Source organism: Euprymna scolopes, chromosome 14 (assembly GCF_053919585.1).
Source record: "Euprymna scolopes isolate OS-2025 chromosome 14, ASM5391958v1, whole genome shotgun sequence".
Lineage (NCBI taxonomy): Eukaryota > Metazoa > Mollusca > Cephalopoda > Sepiida > Sepiolidae > Euprymna > Euprymna scolopes.
In genome coordinates, this window is record NC_136495.1 from 108,678,957 (window position 1) to 108,703,092 (window position 24,136).

Sequence of the window (24,136 nt, forward strand, 5' to 3'; positions counted from 1 at the left end):
CTACGAACACTGCTAGGCACATAAAGTACATTTGTGTGAAATTTAATAAAAATCGACCCAGCCGTTTCAGGAACGAACTCAAACACACACACATTAATAGTAAAGTATTGTGTCATATATATATATATATATATATATATATATATATATATATATATATATATATATATATATATATATATATATTTGCAAAAACAAATGTTATTTATTAGGTTGGTGCAATGTTTATATATATAATTGAACGTCAAAAAACGACATCGTTTTTGCACCAACCTAATATCTATTTTCAATATTTACTTCGACAGTGCTCGATACGTAAGTATATCATATATAATTTATAGGCACATACATTGATTGATACCACCAAGAATGATATAGAAGGATCTGAGAGAATGGAAAATTCAACGAATTAAAGCACTACTCAGACCTCCATCACAATGGCACGGATAATCCTGGATCCTAAGGAGGCTTATCGTCACTCATACTGAACTTTCCCATACCACTAGGAACGAACGGTACTGCTACAGAATAAGTGCGGTTAGAGATTGCGTAACCCATGCTTTACAAGTGATACTTCGCGCAGGCACCCTCACATTGAGTATCCAGTGTCTTTCTGGACTGAACAAAAGCCTTCTGAGAAATAACAACTAACAGGAGTCTTTTATTTCACTGACGCCGTCTGACTTTAGTTGGAATATGTCCGCAACATTCTCAGCTTTGACGACCTCAAAAGCCACAGCCCGAACCCCTAACTATTCGTCAGCATGACTTCTTTTGATTCCCAGACTTGTTCACCTTAACCCACTTCCAGTGAAAGAAATATCACGCCCACAAATGTTTACTGTTACGACAGGCGGGGCCCATCTGTGTCTGCCTGTCTCGGGGACCCTTGCCACATATTCTTTTTTTTTTTTTTTTTTTTTTTTTTTACCCAGCGCGATTTCAGAACCTTTTACGAGTTGTGAAGCAGCACAAACACTTTATAAAGGAATTCGGTAAGTTGAAGGAAGAAAACTTTTTTTAATAATAATAATAAAAAAAAATAGTTGTGCCAATTCTTTGACTTCGTTTTTCGTTAAATAAACTGAATGCGTTCATGAACATTTGAGTTTAAACACGATACGAAACGAAACTTCACAACTCAATTCCAACATGACAACAAGCCAAAAACTATATGGTCTCCCCACTGATACCTTGAATTTTAGGAGAAAAATAAAAATTAGTCTCCCAAGTGTGTTTTTCACCCCTAAAACAACCTGGGTCTCAGGCCCCAGATTTTTCCCAGGGTCAAATATTACGTTTCCAAATGTATATCCATGATATCTTGCATTTTGGGTAATTTTCAGAAAAATCTAATGGTTGGAAAAGATTCTATGTCCCAAAAAGTGTTACTTTTTTACCATTTTTAACCCTTTCGACGCCCTGGGGACGCAACCAGAATTTATATAAAAAATCTGAGAATGTTACAACCAAAATGGACCAAAAAGATGTTTATCTGTGCGGATTTTATTTTATTGGACACATCATTACGAACGTTTAGCAAGTTCAGATTCTTTGAATCTCATCTGATATGTTTCTGAATTTTTTTTGAGATGAGGATTGGTTATTCGTATTATTTGGATTCTTCGGACTACTATTCTCATCTCATTATTTTCACAAAGTTTCGGTCGATATAACCTTCGAGCTTCTTCAGATTTATCGCACCGAACTTAATATTTCTGTTCGGATTCGGGAATCTGCACAGAATTTCAAACGGAACCCTCTATTTATCAACTATGCCACGGGTCCTTACAAAAACCCGTGGCATAGTGAATAAAGTAAAATTTAGTTGCAAGTTAGATTCGTCTGGAGGTTGAAGGTTCAATCCTCAGTGCGGGCGACACTTAAGATACAATTGCGAATTATTTAGGGCTTATTTAGGTCATGGCTAAAGGACGAGAGCATGTTACGCCTGTGCGTTAAATTAAGAACATGACCTCCTTTTGATGTAGCCTCGTTTTCAAATATCATTATGAAACTAATATATGACCATTGCTGTAATAGTGAGAGAAAGAAACTCGTAGTAATTTCGACGTACAACGATTCTTCACAGAAGAAAAAAGTCACCTAAAAGTCACGTAAACGTTACGAAAGAAACGGAAAAATAACATTGTTTACAAAGAGGTTCTGGATTGAAGGAATAAATTAAAATCGTCTCTTACAATGTGTTTTTATTACTTGTATTGAGCTATGTAGCGCGATATTACTTTTTGAATATTTATTAGTATTTAATAATTTATCCTACTTGGGTCAGTTTTATATTTAAAATACAATGCGCACTATTTTCATAGAAATGTTATTAAACTCATATTGGTTTTTCTGTTCAAAAAACTATTTTTTTGCGTTATCCTGGAAAATATCAGCCTTATCAAACATATTTGTTGATTAAATATATTGCCCATTCCGTGGATTTTCCAAATTATTTTTAAATAATAACAACAACAAGAGGGAGAAGAAGAAGAAGAAGAAGAAGAAGAAGAAGAAGAGGATGAAGTCAATTAAAAACATAATTACTTTAGTTGATGTGTGAAAACACGTTAAAATTTTCGATGAAGATGTTGTTGCGGAACGAGAGAAATAAAGGAGAAAGTGCACTGGGAGACCAACCGAAGACGGTCAACCTGCAAAAATGTGTTTATTCCAAAAGCCGTTCTTAACACGAGGAAGTTGGTGGTATTTATTCCGAAAGGCATTTTCATATTTTCAACCTCCCCGTAATCAACTTCTTAAAAGGTAAGTCTTCAGGTGGTCCCCCTAGTACACTTTCACCAAAAAGAATAAGCAAGAAAATATTAAACATGGTAGATAATGTTGACCATTGAAAGTTTGTAAGCAACTGCAAGAGAAAATAAAAGAAAGTTCATGAGTCTACACAAAAAAGAACAAAAAAAAAAAAAAACTCTTACTGTTCCTGACATAGGTAGACTAAGAAAAACAAACTTGAAACGAAGATAATGGCGGACATTATTTATTCACTGTGGCAACAAGTTCATTATTTATTCCAAACTTATCTGATCTGAACTGAGGTTTAAGGGTTTAGGTCAGTGTAAAGGCAAATTTCAACCCTTTTTAAAAACAATTACATCATATTCAATGCCTTCGTCTTAATGGACAACTGACATCCTTGTAAGGATAGCTGCGAGGGGTAATTGTGAAGCAAGACTGGCGCGATCCCAACCACACCTCTCCTGAATTAGCACTGCTTAGGTCTAGTGGCAAGAAGAGGCCCAAGACTGACTTGAAACAATGCCGAGATAAGCGGAGAGCACATATAGCATCTGGAATTCTCAAACAGTCACATATTTTTATACTGACCAGACTCAACATTGGTAATCTGACCAGAACCGGCGTGCTTACGTGATTATGCCGTATACAATTACATTATAAAAGTATTGTTAAAGAATAAAAGGTATTTTTGAAGGCTTACAATGCAGGAATGTACAGTCGTTATGAGCAGATAAATAAATAATTCAATAATTTTTTATATTATATTTTTTTATTTATATTTATTTATCTATCTACCTGAATTTTTTTCAACTGTGGATGGTACTTATTCCAAAGATCCTTTCGGGTAATAACCCATCATCAGTGGAGAAACAAATTCTCTCGCTAGGCTGTAAATTGTAAAGTGATTGTTTTGTTTATATTTTAAATCCAAATGCTCAAAGATTAATTAATTCCGGTACATGCTCAGGTGCTCAGGGGAGGGAAATAGTTTTTTTTTTTTTTTTTTTTTACTACTTGTCTAAAGATTTCCTGATCAAGGGGACGTAATTCAAAATTTTGTTTAATATGGTTATAACTAGCCGTTGTTGTTTTTTTTTTTAAACGTTTTTGTAAAATTATGGGTTTTTTTTTTTGTTTTTTTTGGATGTTAAATCCAAACGCTCAAAGCTTAATTAATTCAGTTATGTTCAAGAGAATGAATCCTATTTTTTACAAGTAAAAAATAGAATTACTTTACAAGTAAAAATTAAATTACAAGTAAAAAAAAATAGAATTAATTTACAAGTAAAACTTCTATTTTTTACAAGGAAAACTTTCCCTAGATTGGAAGGAATTGTGAAAAATAAGTCACGTGGGTTCGCAATTCACACCAAGCGAAAGATGCGACTCATGTTTATATATATATATTTTTGTATATAAATGAATTGATTCAATTATTAGTCAGATGCATTCAATTTACATTTGGGATTAAAGAGCACAAAACATTAAGCAATATTATTAAGTTATTATGGTTAACAATGACGGCTATAAGCATCAGTTTCAAATGTGTGTTTTTTCTTTCTTTCTTTTTTATCTCTCGACAAAAGGAGGGTGGACATGTAAATTCACTCTTGCCCGTCCGTCCTAACTTTTTTCAATAACTACGCCTTGGAATTTTTGAAATTTTGCACAAACATTAAACATGATACGAGTAAAAAAAAGTAACAGAACGGATTTTCCGGGAAAACTCCGGTTGTCCCCCTAGGGGTGCCTTTCGGGTTAAAATGGCTAAAATTGACAATTTTGTGCTTATTAAAATAAAAAAAAAAAATGGATGCTTTGGATTTTTATAAAACTTTCTGAAAAGTTGTAACTAACCGATTTTTATATAATTTTGTTTGTCTATACTTCTGCGATAACTCTTGGATGTGTCCCAGAGGCTCTTTTAGAGCTAACAAAAACACTCCATTTTGGGGACTATTTTACTATATTTGTCCAAAATTTTCTCTGTATGTCTATTTAGCAGTTTTGCATGGTGCTGAACTCAAATTTAAATATGTTAAGACCTTGGGGACTTTGGGGGCTGAATGGGGAAGGAGCAAATTATGGACTTAGTCATTTCTTTTTTTTTTTTTTTTTTTCATGGGACAGAACTCAAATTTACATATGTTAGGGCCTAAAACTGCAGCGTTTGTTTATTTTCACCAGAATTTGACAGGCCCCGGGGACTTTTCGGACTAAATTAAATGCTGAACCTAGTCATTTTTTTATGCCTCATTCACTGTGCAATCACAGGTGACCATGCATGCTTCACTTGTTTTTTCTTTTGGTGTTATAGTACAGTTCGTACAAAAAAAGGCACTAACATCTGCACATTACTCATGGTCTAAAATACATATTTCGTAAGTCATAATGATAAGTCCAATACTTTTGGATTATATCGAGCACATAAATATTCACGCGCGCAAATCGATCCTATATATATATATATATATATATATATATATATATATATATATATATATATATACACACGTAGAAATCTGTGTGTGTGTGTGTATTATATAGATATATTTTTTAATATAACTCAAAATTTGAAGCTGAGCAATTCTTTTTTTTTTTTTTTTCGGTAAATTTTACTTTATACTACAACAGATTACCGATCATTCTAATTTGCTTTCTTAGGGGTATTCGAGGTCGCTGACAACGAATCTGATCATCAAACCCATCGCAAATTTATCGTTTTCCTGGTATGAACCCCTGAAACCTGGGACTACTTTACGCCATTTCACCGCCTTCGGTAGTGTTTTCTTACATGATGCGTCCGCGTGCGTACACGCGTAGTGAATGGCCTTATCACATCGCGGAGAAATCTTGTGCTGCGGATATTTTAAATAACAAAGTTTTAAAAAAAAACAAAAAAAAACAATGTGATTCTTAATTGATCTAAAAAAAAAAAAAATAAATAAAAATTAAAAAAATAAAAATTCACGAGTTTACAAAAATATATTTTTAGTTTTTCTGTTTTGGAGGGTCGGGGTATTCAATTATAGAACTTGTGTATTTTAACATGAACTTCTGCAATTTAATTAACCGTTTTGCCGTAAGTAACGCGCCCACATATAACGAGTAGAATACCGTTTAACATTTCAGAAAAATTCTGTTTACATTGGGAAAGGGCGGCCGTGGTGGCGACAGCAGAAGCACATATTAAACTACACAAGTTCTATAATTGAATAGCCCTCACTCCCAAAAACGGAAAACATAACAGTATTTTTTGTAAACTCGGGAAAACTTTTTAAAATCAATTAAAAAACTTTAAAAACTAGGTTTCACAAGAAAATGAACCATATTTTTTCTTTTTTTTTTTTTTTGAAAACTTTGTTATTTAAAATGTCCGCTCAAGATTCCTCCGATGTGATAAGGCCATTTACTACGCGCGTGCGCACGCGAACACATAATGTAAGAAAACACTACTGAAGGCGGTGAAATGGTGTAAATTAGTCCCAGGGTTCAAGAGTTCATACCATGCAAACGGTAAATTTGAGACGGGTTTAATTATCAGATTCGTTGTCAGCAACCTCGAATACCCCTAAAAATCCAAATTAGTGGTCGGTGTTCTGTTGTACCTATTTACTATGCCTCCCCACGGGACAGAGTTAGACACCAGGGTCGTTTTTTAACGTGGATAAAAGGTACAAAAATAAAAATTGTCTCAGTCCTGAAGGATTTCTCCTCCACCGAAAGATAACAAGAAATAGAAGTGCAGCATCTGAAGAACAGATACTACACTTTGATCTTGTCCCAGCGTAAGGTAACATTTACCTTTTTTTTTTTTTTTTTTTTTTAGTAATCACGTTTTTTGTATCTAACTTAGTTTTTTTTTTATTGTTTTTAGTTAGAGTGCTAATAATAATGGTGGAACCTCCGATATAGTAAAGTTTATGACAATAACAAAAACAAAAAAAAAATGTGAGTATGTTACACACTGTGTTTACGAGAATATATATTCAAATATTTATAAACAAAAATAATGTGACCGTTTTACTAACCGTGTTACCTACAATATATATTCGAAAATTAATAATGATACGTTCAGTAGTTTAGACGATTACCTTGCATATTATGTACGGGCAAAAATGGTGCATAAAGATGGAGAACATAGTTTATAAAGCCGATTTATCATATTTTTTTGTAGGTTTCCGACTACGTTTAGACTGTATTTGGAAGATTAAAGACTGAATTCCCCCCCCCAAAAAAAAATATTTGTACACGTGGGGGAAAAAAAAAAGTTATGAAAAATGTTTTCACGGCGAGCTAACCAATTTGGCTAACTTTTGAAGTTAAATAAATTCATTATAAAACTCCTTTGAAAGATAAATATTAGTTTTCTGAGTCTATTTAAATGATAATTAGTAAAGTCCTAAAATATTGAATTAAAATTTAAAAAACACCTCGATTGTACAAAAAATAGCTTAATTAGCTCCCAAAACCGACATTGGCAGAATGTCAACAAAACCGAAGTCTCTAAAGATGGATTATATGGAAGCCCAAAATCTTAAGCAGTCGAAAGGCTGTATAAAAATGACATCAGGTAGTTAAATGCATGCAAGGGCTGCTGGTTTTCTATTTTTGTTCCCCCCCCCCAGCCGTGTATCCGTACATTCCTATCGTCAACGTTTGTAATACAATTTCAGGCATGTGAGCTCACGGCTTGTGCGCAAATCGCGTAATCTAAAAGTCAAATATCTCAACTCTATGCATTAAATTAGGCTGTATTTTGGCAATAACGCGTAGAATCTTGTCTTCCAAGTGGTCTATTTTGTCTGGTTTATCAGCGTAGACATGAGACTTTATATATTCCCATAAGAAAATAATCTAATGGGGCTTAATCGCACCAACAATGAAACCAGTTAACAGATCCATTTGCTAAAAATTATTTGTTCATCAAATGTTTCCCTCGGTAAATTGATCGCAAACGCTGCTCATGTGACACTATATTTCTAATGAATCGCCGAACTAAGTTGAACTCAAAATAACCGATAGTTGCCAAATCTGCAATTAACTGTTTATGACCTGGTTGAACAAATTCGTTCAGTCGTAAACAAACGAATATAACAATAGAAATTAAGTGAGAACTGATTTAAACACGCCTTGTACGTATTAGCTCAGTATCTGGATAGATACCAAATACCTCCAGATTGCAAGTGTCTATTGCTTATATTGAGTATGCTCCCATCTGTCTCAGAGTGGAGGATTTCGTTTGTTATTGTAAACCCATCTTTCTTTTAAGCACTATCGATATTAATCAAGGTAAGTTTATGAAATGCAAAAATTCTCAGTGGTAGTTTAACGATTGAGCTTCACAATTTTTCCAGTTTGAAGACAATCATGGTATCATTACCATTTAAACTAAAATTAATAAATATTTTTTAATCATCTACATCATAACTCGGGTCATAAAGCGTTAAAGAAAATGAAGTTGTAAATTTAAAGTTCGCAGTCTCAAAAAAAAAAACAAAAAAAAAACACCCGGTTGACACACATACGCATACCTAATTATTATTATTTATTTATTTTTTTTACATAGGTCCATTTTTATCTTTTTAATTTAATTTATTTATTATTATTTATTTATTTATTTATTTATTTGCTAACTTGAGACCTCGAGACTAAGTTCAAAATGGCCGCATTTGTTTTCTCTGGTTACAACGACGCCGAGACTCAGCTAATAGAATCTCTCTGCAGCACACTAAGGGCACGCACGCACAAGATAAAGAAAAGATAACAGCTGGATGAGGAAGAGGAGAATCAAGTGGGGAGAAGATAAAAGGAGGAGGAAAAGAAGATGGATGTATAAAAAGAAAAAAAAAGGACAAAGTTTGAAGCATCTAGTATCAACGTTGGTGTGCATCAAGGATCCGTTTTGGGTTCATTTCACATTCGCTAATTTTTTTAAAACCACTGTCAGTGTCGGCAGGTGGAGAAGTTGGTTTATGTATAAAATATACCTCATAATCAGGTTGACACACCGATTTCCGTTAGATCCCCCGAAGTTAAGCAACGTTTAGCCTAGATAGTAATAAAATGAGTGACCATTTGGTAATACCATATGCTCTTAAGTCTCGAAAACGCAGCGAGACTATTCTTGCCAAAGACACGCTGAATCAAATAATGTAGCGCTCCCACGACACCGGAGGGTTAAGGGACTCATCCCACTACCAATATTATCATTATCCCATTAAATGTTGACCTATTACGGAAGTTAACATTTTGGGCCAAAAAATGAGAAGCAGGTAGAAATTCGTGTTTTCCCTTTCATGCATCCAATAATAAGGAACGTTCCAAACGCGATTTCGCTTTTGTCATCCCCTCCACCCTCTCTTGTACATTTGTAAACCTCAGGCCCACTACACCTGTTCCGGTGTTATCACTGATAAGACATGTGTGAAGAAGAAAAAGATTACCCTTGACGCACCAGTTAAGGTGATAATTATAACGGATTGATTCACAGCTGGTCATTTCATTGTGGTGGATAGATATTTAGGGATGAAGGAAGGCGTGCAGATGTCAGAAAAAAAAACGGTAGAGAATAAATAGTAAAATAGTTTGAAAGGTTTGTCTAGTGTTGAACACGAAAGTAAGATTGATGTAAGGAGAAAGAGAAAAAATAGTGTGTAACAGATTTCGTCAATTTAAATGTTGTACGTTCAAACACGTTTTTGATTTTTATCTTGTGTTGAGAAGAGAGAAAGAGAAGACGAAGAAAACAAAGACGAAGAAGACGAAGACGAAGCAGAAGACGACGAAGAAGCAGAAGAAGAAGAAGACAAAGAAGAAGAAGGCAAAGAAGAAGAAGAAGAAGACAAAGAAGAAGAAGGCAAAGAAGAAGAAAAGAAGACAAAGACAAAAAAGAAGACAAAGACAAAAAAGAAGACAAAGACAAAAAAGAAGAAGACAAAGAAGACAAAAAAGAAGAAGACAAAGAAGACAAAAAAGAAGAAGACAAAGAAGACAAAAAAGAAGACAAAGAAGACAAAAAAGAAGACAAAGACAAAAAAGAAGAAGACAAAGAAGACAAAAAAGAAGAAGACAAAGAAGACAAAAAAGAAGAAGACAAAGACAAAAAAGAAGAAGACAAAGAAGACAAAAAAGAAGAAGACAAAGAAGACAAAAAAGAAGAAGACAAAGAAGACAAAAAAGAAGACAAACAAAAAAAGAAGACAAAGAAGACAAAAAAGAAGAAGACAAAGACAAAAAAGAAGACAAAGACAAAAAAAAGAAGACAAAGACAAAAAAGAAGAAGACAAAGACAAAAAAGAAGAAGACAAAGAAGACAAAAAAGAAGACAAAGAAAACAAAAAAGAAGACAAAGAAAACAAAAAAGAAGACAAAGAAAACAAAAAAGAAGACAAAGAAAACAAAAAAGAAGACAAAGAAAACAAAAAAGAAGACAAAGAAAACAAAAAAGAAGACAAAGAAGAAGAAGACAAAGACAAAAAAACAAAAAAAGACGACAAAGAAGAAGACAAAGACAAAAAAGAAGACGACAAAAAACAAAGACAAAAAAGACAAAGAAGACAATAAAAAAGACAAAAAAGACGACAAAAAAGACAAAAAAGACGACAAAAAAGACAAAAAAGAAGACAAAAAAGACAAAAAAGAAGACAAAAAAGACAAAAAAAGAAGACAAAAAAGACAAAAAAGAAGACAAAGAAGAAGAAGAAGAAGACAAAAAAGAAGACAAAGAAAAAGAAGACAAAGAAAAAAAAGAAGACAAAGACAAAAAAGACGAAAAAGAAGACAAAGAAGACAAAAAAGAAGACAAAGAAGAAGACAAAAAAGACAAAAAAGAAGACAAAAAAGACAAAAAAGAAGACAAAAAAGAAGACAAACACAAAAAAGAAGAAGACAAAAAAGAAGACAAAAAAGACAAAAAAGAAGACAAAAAAGAAGGAGAAGAAGAAAAAGAAAAAGACAAAAAGGACAAAGAAGAAGACAAAAAAGAAGACAAAAAAGAAGGAGAAGAAGAAGAAAAAGAAAAAGACAAAAAAGAAAAAGACAAAAAAGAAGAAGACAAAAAAGAAGACAAAAAAGAAGAAGACAAAAAAGAAGAAAAAAAAGAAGAAAAAAAAAGAAGAAAAAAAAGAAGAAGAAGAAGAAGAAAAAAAAGAAGAAGAAGTAGTAGAAGAAGAAGACAAAGAAGAAACGGTCGGGGAGAGAAGCAATATGACAAATTAGCAGAAGAAAATAAAAAAGAGAATAAAAGAAAAATGAGAAACAGGACGAGAAGACAAAAGAAAAACGTTTCTTAATTTTTCAAAAATCAGGATTGGTTATCAATTTGGTTCTTCGGACTGCTGTTCTCAATGTGAGTGTCATTTTCACAACGTTTCTGTCGAAGGTTACATCGACCGAAACGTTGTGAAAATGACACGCTAGATGAGAACAGTAGTCCGAAAAATCCTAATTATCTGGCTTGATTTGGATAGGATTGAAACCGCCATCTTCAAACAATGCTCACCTAGAACTGTAGAGATTCAATGCCTCTATCCACTGCGCCAAGGGCCCTGAAGGGCGATCAAGGTCGGATTTTCTGATCTTATAAATCCAAGTTTTCATTTTTATCTGGTCTTCTGTTGTCGGGTCCGTATCGAATGGTATTATATATTAATATAATCCCATATAATACCATCCTGGTGAGACAGCAACAACCATGGAAGGCAGTAATTACTGAGGATGGAGATTGAGCATTCCTATCCCGTCGCGGTTAATCACCTAAAGAAGGTCAGAGGAATAGTTGGCCGAAACGTGGTGAAACAACAACAATTATGAAGATGAGGATAATAGTGCACAAAAAAATTAATAAAAGGGGTTATAAGAAGAGGAGGAGGAGGAGGAAGAGGAGGAGGAGTAGTAACAAGAAAAAGAAAGAAACCCCGACGAAAACAGCCCATGGGAATATAACACCATTCTTCCGATCGGTTAGCATGGGTACATCATGTAACAATATTCATGGAAAGAAGCGTTGAGTACCAGGCACATGGGGAGATATTTTGTCACTCAGACTCCAGGGAAAACAACCAGCTACTATTGTCGCTAATTCAATGAAGACAACGTAAGAATTAATAATTAAAAACTTAGATGAATTAGTGTGATCCATTCGACGTTCCCCAAAATGTTTGAAAAAAATATATATAAAAATAAATAAATAAATAAACAAATAAGGAAAAAATAACAAAAAAAGACAAAATAAGTTTGTCGGTACAACAAAGGTATAGGAAGTTGTTCACCAAGGAACACAAAAGGAAGATGAATAGGATTGTTAATTAATGCATGGCGAACAAAACACCAAACATGAAAAGGTAGCTATTTTTAAGAGTTGATTTATGAGCAGTTTTGGGTGTGGTCGTGGTTTTGCGACAGTTGGGATCTGCTGCGGACAATTTTGGGTTTGCGACGGTTAACGAGTGTTAGAGTTGAGGACAGTTGCAAGTTGGACACAGTCGGAGGCAGGTTATGGCTCGGAAGAGATGGGGGAAATAAATTGATGAACCGACTGGCGAACACAGCCTCAAGAGTACCATAGATATGGACTTTAGTGTTCAGAGGATCGATGGTGTTACATACGCGCCCAGAGTGTAATTGATATTTGAAGAAACGTTTCGGAGTCTGTGTGTGTGTGTGTGTGTGTGTGTGTGTGTGTGTGTTAATTTTGTTTTATTTTATTTATTTTTGTTACCTGTGAGCCAATGCGCCCCATTTGGCAGTCGTAAACGTGAGAGACGATGACACGGTCAGAAAATAATACGAAGGAGAAAAGTATGATAGAAACCACATTGGGGTCGGCGATGTTGAGTGAGGGCACATTTGAAAATTTGAGAGTACACATCTGTGTCCGACAACAACAAAAATCGGCATGCATTAAATATGATCGAGAAAAATATGCCTTTGTGTACTTAATTATACTTTCACAAATCTGAACAGATATCTATATATTAATGCGATAGCGTGTGTGTTATTTTGTATGTCACGCTTACACCTTTTTTCTTCTGAGTGACTGTCTGTTAATTGTCATGACCTTCCATTTCTTGTAACAAATAATTTTACCAAGAATTCTTCATAAGTTTTGGTTTCTATTATAGCTGATGGCACTCAAGTCATCTATATTTTTATGAATAATTTTATCAAGAATTATTCACAAGTTTTGGTTTGTGTTTCGATTATAGCTGAAGGAACTCAAGGTAAATATATATTTTTTTTTTTTCATCATAAGTTGTGGTTTCGATTAAAGCTGATGCACCCATATCATATGGATATATTTGCTTTATTTTTTAAATCACAATATTTATGATATAAGAATCGATAGAAAATTGACTATAATAATATATACGAAATCTGCATAAATTAAAATATCATGTTTAAGTGTATTTTATGATCGGGCTGTGCCGGGCGTCCTTGCTAGCATAGATAAATACTTTCGCAGTTTTAACAAAAGAGCTACAATAACACCAGGGCCTATTGGCCAAGATCAAAGTGTAGCATCTGTTCGTCAAATGCTGCACTTCCATTTCTTGTTCCTTTTCAGTAGAGGAGCAGTCCTTCATGACTGAGACAATTTTTTTTATTTTTATACCTTTCATCCACGTTAAAAAAACGACCCTGGTGTCTAACTCTGTCCCGTGCGGAGGCATTGTAAATAGGTACAATAATACCAGGGCCTCTCCATTTATGATGAACGCCCACAAGATTCCAACATCAATATACTACATATGAAAGAGTCCGCTGCGGAATTTCCACAGGTCCCGCTAGTTGATTAGTAATACGGCATAATACTTATCGAAGACATTCCCATACAAAACCTATCTAAGAAAACGGTCACACACATAATATATATTTGTGTTTAAAAAAATCAGCCCAACCGTTTAGAAATCCATAAGAAACGAATTTATACAGACACAAATTTCCTTTTATATAATAGCATATGTATATGGTGAAGTTAAGAGAATTAGATTCTAAATGATGAGGCTTATCGGGAGAATGCAGAGCTCAACAAATTGATTTGGAGCTTATATATATATATATATATATATATATATATATATATATATATATATATATATATATGGGACACTGTATACAGTAAACCACAGGTTTTTACATCAGAGTTTCCTTCTCCTAGATACATGTCTTAACGAAGACTGGGGTGCATCTCTCCTAGTGAATTAATGCGCCCCCATATACCATCTGGAAATTTATACGACTCGGCGCAGCACATACAGCGTCTAGACTTCCGAAATGGCTACCCATCTGGCTCAACACTGCTTAACTTGAGTGATTGCGTGTCAACGTGATTGTGCCATATACACACACACACACATATATATATATAGTCATCCACATACAGTACTGTTTCGCTGTTTCACAGCTCATCAGTGCGGCTAGACAGGCAACTACCTCGAGCCAAGATCGAAACCCGACCGCCTGTACGACAGTCAAGGCTCCTAACCATTACGCTATCGAAATTTAGAAATGATAATTAAACTCATAATAACAAAATATTAAATAAAAGCAATGAAAACAACAACAAAATAAACAATAAAAAAGTGGACACAATGACAAAAATAAAACAAAAAAACACACATGAACCTAGTAGAAATAATAATAATAATAATAATAATAATAATAATAATAATAAACAACCAACTCCGGACAACAACAACCATACTAGAAATAAAAATAAAAGTACTAATAACGAACAAGATAAATGCAACTGTAGATACCGCACACTCTTCCCACTTTAAAATAAATGTCTAACCAAAAGCATAGTTTATTAGGCAACAAAATTTGCGACAGAAACCCCGAATAACAAGAAATAGTACGTAGGTATGACTTCCTTAGATTTCAAAACTCGATATTATGACCACAAAAGTGCATTTAATAATAAAGAAAAAACATCGTATGAAAACAACGCTAGCAAACAAATACTGGAAACTCCAGGAAAGCGGACGTTCGCCGATAGTCGAATGGAAAATAGTAAGACAAGCAAACACATGTAGAGACCTAGACGATCCATGTAGATTATGCCTTCACGAAAAATTTTAAAGAACCTCAACATCTATTAAACTGTAGGAGAGAACAACTGTGTTCACAGGGTAAAATTTACTCTAAGATAGAGATACAATTTTAAAACTAACAATAACAATAGAAAATAAACAAATAAACTAAATAAACATGCATATACATAAACTATCACACACACACACACACACACACATATATAACTAACATTAAATAAAAAAAACCTAACCTAGATTAAAAACAGGTCAAGATACTAGATATCTACGCTAAATAGCATACACAAAGGAACGGGTCAACCAGAGGGAAAATGGGCCTTTGGCCTGTAAGTGCCCGCTCATTGGCTGATAAGGAAGGGTATGGTGAATACTAGAAAGCTGATTAGCTAACAAAAACCTCAATAGAAGGTGCGTATATAAAAACGCGAGACAACCACAAAATCCTCGCATAAGCCTGAAGAATCCTACAGTGGATGAAAGGCGGAATATTCAGTGTAGCTTAATCGCCATATATATATATATATATATATATATATATATATATATATATTTGTTTATAATAAAAGGCTTATTATCGGATTAAACACCCACAAAACTAAAAAAAAAAAAAGAACAAGTTTTATTAATGAGAATAATCTATTCTTTCTGTTATTGCAGACATGGATGATCATGATTCCCCATTCCCACTCTGCATTCAACCTTCTTCATGAGATCTATAGTCGTGTTTCCAGCGACCCCGTTGAGACTGTTAGTGAACTTTTTTTCTTTTTTTTTTTTTACATGGGTGTCACCACTTATCAAGGCCCAGAGGCCACTCAAGGATAAGGGTTAATAGGTATACATTAGTCATTGTGATTTTAGCATAGTAAACAGTGGGAATTTTGTAACTTGGATTACTTAGGGGGACGATTCAATTAGAACTTGTTCACATTGGACTTTTTCTTTTTTTTTTTTCATAGGTATCAACACATTATCAAGGCCAAGAGGCCACTCAAGGATAAGGGTTAAAGAGTGTACAGTAGAAACTGGGCAATATAATAATCATTAGTAATGAAAATTTGTTAAATTTGATAACTTATATGGAACGGCTCATCAAGAACTTATTTACGTTAGACTTGAAGACAACCATATTTCATAATCGATATATATATGTGTGTGTGTGTGTGTGTGTGTGTGTGTGTGTGTGTGTGTGCGTGCGCGTGCCTAAAACCATGAGATAAAAAAAATGGAATGATTTGAAATTTAGGTACTTATGTTATAATATTGTTGTATAGCAACTTTGTTCGTTGTATTCCTCTACTCTTTTTTCCGTTTTTTTTTTTTTCCTAACATCAAGCCTTTTCCACGCCATCCGTCCGCATTAAATGGTCGAAGAACTGTAACTGTCTGGCGTGGACGATATTGAGTAGTGATCTGTTGTACTCTGCCTTACGTATGGCGGCTTCGGTCGTCTTCTTTTCTGTCTACGAGATTAGTAGAATTCTCTCTAAAACCCATATCTCTGCTGCTTCCAAATGACTTTCAGCCGCCCTCATTACTATCCAATATTCGCAACCGTTAAGAATAATTTAACATGGAGAATAGGCAAGGCCAAAAACGGAAGGAGGAAGTATTTTTTGACGGAGTCTCTCTTGAAGAATCTACCAAAAATCAAGTGATTATCCAATCAACACGACATTTTCGCCGATTATTAAGTGAAGAATGAACTTTATAACGGTGTACTTTTTTTTCATAATCGATATATATATATATGTGTGTGTGTGTGTGTGTGTGTGTGTGTGTGTGTGTGTGTGTGTGTGTGTGTGTGTGTGTGCCTACAACCATGAGATAAAAAAAATGGAATGATTTGAAATTTAGGTACTTATGTTATAATATTTTTGTATAGCAAATCATCCTAAATCCTTTTTAAAAAAAATGAATTGTTTCAATAATTTTTTTAAAAATATTTAAATATCTAATCCATCTAGACAAAAATGGCGGTGAATTGTTTTGTTTTTTTTTTGTTAGAAAATTTTATGTTATTATATTTTTGTATAGCAAATCATCCTAAATCCTTTTTAAAAAAAATGAATTGTTTCAATAACTTTTTTAAAAATATTTAAATATCTAATCCATCTAGACAAAAATGGCGGTGAATTGTTTTTTGTTTTTTTTGTTAGAAAATTTTATGTTATTGTGCTTTTCATATGATATAATTCGGGCTTTTTATCGTTCTGGAAAGAAAAAGTTGTTGAAGATTAATGGAAAAATTCGTTTAAAAAAATAAAAAAACAACTTGGTTTTTCTTCAATCTTTTGTCCATGCCTGATAAAGAATAATAAATGATATAATTGAAACGTTTATAATTAATAAATAATTGAAATCCTTCGAAAGTATTGCCAACAATATATGTGTGTGTGTGTGTGTGCGCGCGTGCACGCGTGCGCCTGTGTTGATTATAAATTTAGGAGAAGGATAGGACACTTTTTGTTCTAAAAATCTTCTCGACCAGAAATAAGGATATCCTTATCAACGGCGGCAGCACCATTAATTTTTGATCAAGCAATGTAATCTTCATTCCTCCAAATGGCAGCAGTAGATATATTCATATCTTTATAGATCCTAATACAATCATTCTAGCACTCATGTATTCACAGAATACACATGACATCTCTCTCTCTCATATATATATATATATATATATATATATATATATATATATATATATATATATAATCCACAGACAGACTGTTTCGTTTTGTTATCTCCTGGGTGTGATTAGATTAGACAATGACTAGACAAGCAAGTGTCTAAAACCGAAACTGATTAGCTATATCTATATCCACCCCCCCCTCTCTCTCTCTCTCTCTCTCTCTCTCTCTCTCTAAATATATATAATATATGAGAAGGATGTTGTGGTTAGCTTGAAGCAGTGCGCGTAGTGTGAAAGGAGTTGTGTTTGAAGGCTATATCAATGTGGTTCGTAGGAAACATCGTGTTATTAAAAATAATGACAATATTAGAAGGAATTTTCAATTACATTACGTTTATTTACCAACATAATGTGTCGTACAAGATGGTAAGTGTTTATATACCTGATTTTCGAGGGTAATCCTGAAAATTCGTCTTCTTTTGTTTACAAAACCATTTTGCGGAAGTACGTCCGCCATTTTTAGCTATGGATGACCAAAACTATAGAATGAACCCTTTTTTTTTTTTTAGAAGATTTATTTAAACAGTCTTTATTTGACCCTAAAGGACTTTTTTAAAATTATATTTATGAACTGTTTCTCCCCATTTATTTATGTTTATGAACGTCTACCTAACTTTTATAATAAAAGTTAGGTAAACGTCGATATCGAAATTTTGAAATTAAAGTTAGTTTTATCAAAAAAAAAACAAAAAAAACGAGGTGTTTTTTTTTTTCAAACTTAAGTCACGTAAGGAAAAATCTCGTTACAAAAATCTCATTTCAAAAGATAAATTTTTTTTTTTATTTATTGTAAATTGGTTTATCATATTTTTGTTGAATAAAATTTCAAACTGATAAATGGGGGGAAAATCTATTTCGAAAAGAAAAAACACTTCGTCTTTTTCCCCCCCTTTTTTTTTTTTAAATAAAACTAACTTTAATTTTAAAATTATGATGTTTGGAAAACAGTCCATAATATATATTTCATTATAAAAGTTCTATTTTTGTTTGATAAAAAGAATAAAACAATTAATAAATATAAAAAACAGCCCACTGAGTTCAAATAAAGACTTTGAATAAAACTTAAAAAAAAAAAAAAAAAAAAAGTTTCATTCTACACGGTTTTGGTCATCCGTAGCTAACGTATGTTGGACGTCACTTTCGCCAAATGGCTTTGTAAACAAAAGACGAATCTTCAAGATTACCTTTTCGAGAATAGTATCTCTTCTTCAGGGGAGAAAAAATAAAACAGACAAAGGAAAGCCTCCCGGAACAGTTGTTTATCTTCTTTTTTTTTTTTTTTTTAATTTTCACCCCTGAAGAAGAGATTCTACTCTCGAAAATATAAGGGACACCAACACCTACAATTTTGTACGATACACGGAGTTGGTAAATAAACGGAATATAATTAAAATTATTGAAAACTCCCTTTAATATTGCCATTATTCTTATGCATGACAACTCGTGTCCGTGGTGTTTCCTATGAACCGCATTGATATAGCCTTCAAACACAACTTCTTTCACTCACACACACACATATATATATATATAATACAAAATGGAAAAAAAAGTTAACTGTTTAAAGACTAAACAAGTGCAGAATTTCTTTGAATAAATGAACATATTTATTTATTAAAATTAAATACGATATTACGGTTCATAAAATTTTTATCAGCAAAATCCAGGGGGGGATTTGTGATAGTAATGCATGGCACGTCTTCAGATGATGGTGCAGATTTAGGTTGGTTGTTTTACGGCATATCAACCCTTTTCAGGTTATTTAATGCCGAATCCAGTGATTTAAAAGAAAAATTTTTTTAATAGAGTACATTTGTTTGTTTTTTTTGTTTGTTTTTGTTAAGTCGGTTTCTATTTAACGCATACTTGGGACCCTTACAGGTACTACCACTCCGGGTCAGAGTGGACCTGGGAGCAATGGCAATTAAGGGGTTGTTCTACACTCCCCAAAGCCCGCAAGCTGGGGCCTCACCATCGGATATAGTTTTAGGTCATATCTAGGACCATGGTATAGAATAAGGCTTTAATGTTCGATACAGTGTAAGTTGCCAGTCGAGCTCGTGTGTGTTAACTAATAGAACATCTACCGTTTATAGTAAGCACTGTTGATGTTAGAATAGAGATTTTTAAACTTTACAGTTTAAGGACTAAGCAAGCGCAGGGTCTCTTTCAATAAATAAACACATTTATTTATCAAAATTAAATTAGATGTTTCGATTTATAACAGAATCTTCATCAGAAAAATCCAGTTTTTTTTTCAGTGAATTAAATTGAGTTTTTTCTCACTTAAAATACATTTTTACTTTTATTTAAGAATAAATTGGGTTATCATGAAAATAAATCAATGAAATAAAATTAATGCTGTTAGCGTTATACAAAATTTTGGTACTAGTGCAATTATTGATCCGCGCTATTTTTAAAATGGTATTTTCAAGTTTAATCAAAGTTTTACGATATCAGTTTTTATTAAATTGTAAGATTAAAGTAGAGAATAAGTACAAAACATCCTCCCCATATTAAGAATGGCGTTATTATTTCAGCACGGATCAATAAGTGCACCAGTATCAAAATTTTTATTTCAAATTCTGTGGAAAAGATTGATAAACAGACGTAATCAATATTTTTAAATTTTAGTGAATTTTGGATATTTTAATAAAATAGCCAACGTAACTGTTGACTATTGTTTAAAATGTCTCTGAATTTAAAAACTAATGACCAGTTTAATATGTTTTTTTTTCTTTAATTATAAATAAAATCTTAATTGTAAACATTGAAAAAAATATTCAAATTAAATAATGACCCCTCTTTTATTACAAAAAAAAAACTGTGTGCAATGGGGTTTGTTGTAATTGTCCGAAGGCGGATTTCTGTTACTTAACAATTGATATTGTGCGGATAATTTTGCAATTTTAGTCAAAAATAGAATCTTTTTTTTTTTTAATTCAGTATCTTAAGATGTTTATTATTTATTTTCCACATAGTTTCAGAAAACCAATATTTATCTTTCAAGGATTTTTACAATCAATTTTTTTAAATTTCAAATTTACCTGAATTTTCGTGGGGGTTTTAGTCGCTATAAAAACATTTTTGGTACTTATGAATTTATGTTACTGCGTTGAAATAATAACGTTATTGTTTAGAAAGTCATTCTTAATATGGTGAGGAGAGGGTGTTTTATAACTATTCTGCACTTTAATCTAACAATTTAAGAAACAAAAATATGGTAAAATTGAATTTAACTCGAAAATACTATTTGGAAAATATCACAGTAACAGATGCATGAGAACCACATTTTTTATTCATTATTTTTAAAGTGCATGAATACATTTTGGTGCTTATTCGAATAACCACTTATGGTGATAAACAAAAGTAAAGAAAATACAGAATAGCCTGTATGATGTACGTACTCGTTACAAAACGAAGATGTCATATTCCAAAAATTGCGTAAATCAATCAAGCATTTTATTTAAAACTAAAAGAAAAAATTACGATTTTAGTGATTTTACTACTAAACTGTATTGAACGTAAGGCCGAGTTTTTACCTCTAAACTTCGATTTAAGTTGTCTCTCCTTTTTTTTTATTTCATCGGATTTAATCATGGCAATCGAAAACACTACGACTCACTTAGTCGAAAAACTTGATTTTCTTGAATAAAAAAGTTGGAGCTTGCTCATTTTTGCCGCCGCGCTATTTCTAAAGTTTTTTTTTTTTTTCCAGGTTGATTTTAAGCTTCACTTCATCTTTTTTTTTTAGTATCAAATTGTTAGGTGTAAGCATAGAATAGTTACAAAAACACCCTCTCCCTCATGTTAAGAATGGCTTCCAAAATAATAACGTTATTATTTCAGCACAGTGGCAAAAGGGTACAAGTACCAAGAAGTTATTTGATTGAATTACGTGATTTTTGGAATATTTCGTCTTCGTTCCGTGACTGGTACGTGCATCAAACACTTTCCTGTATTTTTTTCTACTTTTAATTGCCGCCATATCTGCCAATCTAAATAGGTGTCTCCATTTTCTCTCAAAATGTAACCGGAAACCTATAAAAACATTATAATAAACCAGCTTTTCGAACCATGGTCCTATAATCTTTCACAGTGTCTTTTGCTCGTATCTAATATATATCCTGACGTTTTCATGACCCCCCCTCCCCAAACTGAGAAGTCTGAAGATCGTGTAAAAAAAAAAATAGCAATACTCACATTAATATAGGATACATCAAATATAATTCCAAAAATGGTTACCCAATAGTTAGTGGACGCCATCTTTTATACAGACAGAGTTAGGAAAAAGTACGCACAACCGTTACTGAATAAAGAGAATTATGAAATGAAGTAAGAAACATTATTCAAATTAATAAATAAATTAGTAAATAAGTTAAATATAAAAGTGAAACAAAAAGGAAGGGAGAAGACAAATATTGATTTTAAATACACACACACACATATTATATATATATATATATATATATATATATATATATATATATATATATATATATATATATATATATATACTAGCATTTCAGCCCGGCGTTGCCCGGGTGTTTGGATGTGTCTGTTGAAAAAAAAAAGTGGTAGTAGGAAGGCAGGCTCGAACCCGTACGGCGAAGGAGGAAAAGAACAGGGTAAAAACCTGACGTCTACGCTGTTATGACCACCGCCAAACCGGAAGCGACATTTTTTTAAATTAAGGCTAGACAATCTAAAGAAGTGGATAACTTTAAAAATGTCGGCGAAAAAAGGGACCCCTCCCTGTAGAAAAGTGCCTAGTTGAAGGTGAAGATATTAATGTTTTTAGCTGATTTTTCGATATTTGTCGTATGAAAGGTCGAACTTTAAAACGCTACTGATCTTAGTAAAATGCGTCGCCTCTGTCGAAAGTTTTACGCAGACATGCAAACATACATACATGCATACATTTATATATTGGTAACTAAAGATTTTCGACCCAAACCGATGAAAAAACTTGCCCTATCTCTGAATACCCTTTATGTAAAATTACAAATGTTTAGACCAGAAATTGTCTGAGTAATTGGGAAGAGACCGCAGAGGTCAATTTTTTAAAACTTTGACCCCTTTTTTGACCCCTTAACATTTATTGTTTTGGGCTCAAATCAAGTTATTAAGTTAGATCACAGTCCAAGGAAACTATATCTAAAATTTCAAGTGTTTAGACCCAAAATTGTCGGAGGAGTTTGATGGAGTTCTCAACGGTTAAATCGTTGAACTTTGACGCCTTAACAGCTAAATTTATAGCCAAAATGGATCGCATCGATTTTCCCAAATCTCAGTACCCTGTATATAAAGTTTCGAGTCTGTAGACTTAAAATTGACAAAGTTATTGCATAGGGAAATGTACACACACGGACAGACACACAGACACGTTCACTTTTATAGATATACTAGCATAGGTGCCCGTGCCAATAGAGAATTGTCACAGCAATAATAAATACGAAATCTGCATGAATTAAAATATATTCAAGCGTATTTTACGAACACGCAAGGCCACTAGTCTTTAATAATCTCGTGTTTATAAAGAGAAATATGAAACGATGTGAAAAAAGATTTAAGAAAATTAATAAATAAATTAAAAAAATAAACAACATTAACTGCCCCCCCCCCTAAAGGAAATAAAAATTTATTCTTGTTTTTGTTTTTTTGTTGTTTTTTTTTACAGGTTGGTCACCACTTATCAAGGCCCGGAAGCAACTCATGAATGAGGGTTATTGTAAGTATAGTACGTTAGTGTGGATATTTTAGAGTGTCTACTTAAGGGGGCGGTTCATCAGGAATTTGTTTACGTTGGACTTGAAGACATCCAAGTTGTAGTCAGGAGGGAAGCAGGCAGACGGAACAGAGTTCCACAGAACTGCAGTTCTAAGAAAGAAGTTTTGTTCATGGAATCTACGTTTTGATTTAGGCACAGATAAAGAGTGGGGAAAGTTTTTGACAGTGGATTCAGCTAGACGGGTGTTTTTTGTAAAAGATTGTCGAGGGGGGACCAGAGATTGGAGTTCAGACGAGCACCTGCCATGGAAATAACGATAAAACAAGGATAGGCTCGCAACATCTCTTCTGTGAGAGAGAGAGGTTGCAGGGTAGAGAAAAGGGCATTCCCCACTAAGCCACGAAGTCTATTTTGTACTCTGTCAATGCAGGATAGGCTGTTTTTTGCAGCTCCTACCCAGATATGGCAACAGTATTCCATCCTTGGACGTACTTGGCTTTTATATAGATAGAGAATTGCATCAGTAGTGAGATATCTTCTGGAGCGGTAGAAGGATCCCACCATGTTTAAGGGTACTCTTACTCTATAATATATTTCTCAATATTTAACTAGTAAAGCTTTTGGTGCTTCTATATCGAACGAACGAAATTCGAAAATCGAAATATTGACTTTCAAGTAGGACAAATGTAACCTACGTAATTGTCCTGAGGTAAATATTAACATTTACGGAAAACTAGAAAAATAATTATCAATGAATACCACATTTCGATAAAGTTTAAATGGGGATTTGAATTTGTCCGACATTTTGAATTACGTTTGTTACGCGACGTATTTTTCTTTTAATACACGGAATATAATGATTTGGCTTCATTTCTACAAATTTCTTCTTTTGTT

General features: G+C 33.2%; 1 long non-coding RNA gene across 1 annotated transcript in view; it reads right to left on the reverse strand.

Moving 5' to 3' along the window:
- LOC145293211 (uncharacterized) overlaps positions 1 to 21,776 on the reverse strand; it is a 269,161-nt gene extending 247,385 nt beyond the window's left edge. The window contains exon 1 of the long non-coding RNA XR_013869693.1: positions 21,715 to 21,776. This is a non-coding gene — a long non-coding RNA (uncharacterized LOC145293211). The remainder of the gene's footprint in view (positions 1 to 21,714) is intronic.
- Positions 21,777 to 24,136: the final 2,360 nt, after the last annotated feature.